This window comes from Jaculus jaculus, chromosome 1 (assembly GCF_020740685.1).
Source record: "Jaculus jaculus isolate mJacJac1 chromosome 1, mJacJac1.mat.Y.cur, whole genome shotgun sequence".
Taxonomy (NCBI): domain Eukaryota; kingdom Metazoa; phylum Chordata; class Mammalia; order Rodentia; family Dipodidae; genus Jaculus; species Jaculus jaculus.
The window spans coordinates 160,531,866-160,534,826 of NC_059102.1; positions in this window are offsets into that span (position 1 = coordinate 160,531,866).

The following is a 2,961-nucleotide window of genomic DNA, read 5'->3' on the forward strand; positions in this document are numbered from 1 at the left end:
CAGACACGTGCGCCCCCTTGTGCATCTGGCTAACGTGGGACCTGGGGAACCGAGCCTTGAACCGGGGTCCTTAGGCTTCACAGGCAAGCACTTAACCGCTAAGCCATCTCTCCAGCCCTCAATTGAGAACTTTAATGTATAAACATATAATTTGCTCATATTCTCATCGAGTTCTATTTGTATGTCCCCTCTCTCCTGTCCCCACTCCACTGAGGTCCCTCCTCAGTGGGGTTACTACTGAGTAATTACTATGGCATCATGAATGCACTGGTCTCTGTGTGGGGCATACCTGGCTTTTTTTTTTTTTTAAATATATTTATTTGAGAGAGAGAAAAAGGCAGATGGAGAATGGGCACTCCAGGGCCTCTTGCAAACAAACTCCAGATACATCCACCACCTGTATATTTGGCTCATGTGGGTATTTGGAAATCAAACCTGGGTCCTTAGGCATCACAGGCAAGCACCTTAACCACTGAGCCATATTTCCACTCCCATACCTGGCATTTCTTTTCTTTTTTTTTTAATTTAATTTATTAATTTGAGAAAGAGAGAGAAAGGCAGAAAGTGAGAGAATGGGTGCACCAGGGTCCTTCAGCCACTACAAATGAACTCCAGATACACGTGCCCCCTTGTGCATCTAGCTTATGTGGGTCCTGGAGAACTGACCCAGGATCTTTTGGCTTTGCAGGCAAGCGTCTTAACCGCTGAACCATCTCTCCAGCCGTCTTTTTAAAATTTATATTTTTATTTATTTGAGAGAGTGGGGGGGGGGATTGGGTGTGCCAGGGTCTCCAGCCACTACAAATGAACTCTGTTGTTTATCTTGTGCATTTGGTTTACATGGGTCCTGGAGAATCAAACCTGGGTCCTTTGACTTTGCAGGCAAGTGCCTTAATCATTAAGCCATCTCTCCAGCTTTTTAAAATTTTTTTTAGGTAGGGTCTTGTTCTAGCCCAGGCTGACCAAGAATTCACTCTGTAGTCTCAGGATGGCCTCAAACTCAAGACAAACCTCTTATCTTCGCCTCCTAAATGCTGGGATTAAAGGCATGGACCTCCATGCCCAGCTCAGCATATCTGGCTTTTCATGACCACTTTTATTCCACCTGTTTCCTGTAGTTTGCTTCTTCCTGGGATCTGGAATCCCTGCTACCCATCCTATGTGGTTCTCAGGTCATCTGCCATGTCTAGGGTTCCGCAGCAACTCAAAGGCTTCTCTAATGTTCAGAGCTCTAACGTCTAGGCCTCCACCTTCCTTGGAGAGGCTGTCCCTCTACCACACCCTCTCCACTGTGATCTCTTGGGAATCCCAGGCCCAGTCTCTATGGATGGCTACAATCTTGAAAGTTTCCTACCACCCTGCTTCTGTGACAGTGACCCTCTTTCCCAGGGCTCCTTCCTGATCCCCCAAATCGGGCCTCTCCCTGGCTGAATTTGTGTGCTCCCACTGCCAGCCTGACGAGTGAGGACATCCAGGCCATCTCTGGGTGTCCTGTTGTCTCATCAGTGTCCAAAGCCAATGCCAGCTACATTTACTCTCTTCCTTTCAGACCAGCTGTGCTCTGGGCTGTCTTGTTTCTGAATGGCACCATGGCCTCCCTTGTATTCTCTCATCCCCAAGTCCAACCCATTCCTGCTGGGCCATGTTCTCCCACTGGCCCCATTTCACCTCCTTCTCTGCCACCACTGTCTTGAGGGTGTCTTCCCTAGACAGCAGTGACTCAAGCGTGTCTCCCTGCCTCTTGCAGTTACTGGCCACTTGTTTTAGAAACAGCTCTCATGACCCCTGCTCATAGACTTTGGCCCAGACATGGTGGCACATGCATGTTATTCTAGCAATTGGGAGGTAGAAGCAAGAAGATCAAGAGAGCAAGGTTGGGCTGGAGAGATGGCTTAGTGGTTAAGCACTTGCCTGTGAAGCCTAAGGACCCCTGTTCGAGGCTCAATTCCCCAGGACCCACGTTAGCCAGATGCACAAGGGGGCGCGTGCATCTGGAGTTCGTTTGCAGTGGCTAGAGGCCCTGGCATGCCCATTCTCTCCCTCTCTCTCTCTCTCTCTCTCTCTCTGTCTCTTTCTCTCTGTTGCTCTCAAATAAATAAATTAATTAAATTTAAAAAAAATTAAAAAAGAGTGCAAGGTGACATTTGGCTTTATATCAAGTTGAAAGCCAGCCTGGATTACATGAGATGCTCTTCAAATTAAAAGAACCATCCAGAGTCAAGTTCAATCTCCCAATTTGTTCATAACTCCATGCCACAGCCACTGAGTATATATATACTGGGCCTACTGTAGGTTACGCTGGCATTTTAGGACTCGCAGGCCTGGTTCCTTCCATCATGCTTTGTTGACAGAGCCACTTATAAGTGCCTGACCCTTTCTGGCCTTAGAACCATCCCCACCAATGTCCACACTAATGCTGAAGAGCCAGTCCAAAGGCAGTTTCATTTAAGACCCCTTAGCATCTGGCCATGCCCCTACCCAGTGACCTCTCTCCTTTGTGTTGTAGCCTCAACCTTGTCCAGAAAAGACTTGTATACATACGAGGCAGTGGACCACACTTGTCTTGTCACCCACCCCTCAGGATCAGGAGCAAGGAAATGGGGAAAGGACATCGACACTAAGGAAATAGTGGGTCTTATGTTAGGACGCTCTGGGCCCAGGAACCCCTACTGGAGGCAGCACAGTAAAGCAAGAAAAGAGGTCAAAGCCAGACACAGAAAAGGCTCAGTGGGCAGAGGTGTGGTCTTGAGGAGTGGGGTTCAGCACAGTGCCTGATGAGCAGGGGAAGTTACATAGAGCTGAGATGTGCCTAGTTATTCCAAACACGACATGTGGTGTAGGCCACTAGCCCCTTCTGCTTACCTGGAGGTAAGTCTGGGCAAAGACTCCTCTCAGGCCTCAGATCCAGACGGAAAGGTGGCCACCAGGCACAAAAAAAAAAAAGTCCGAGACGGCAAGGGG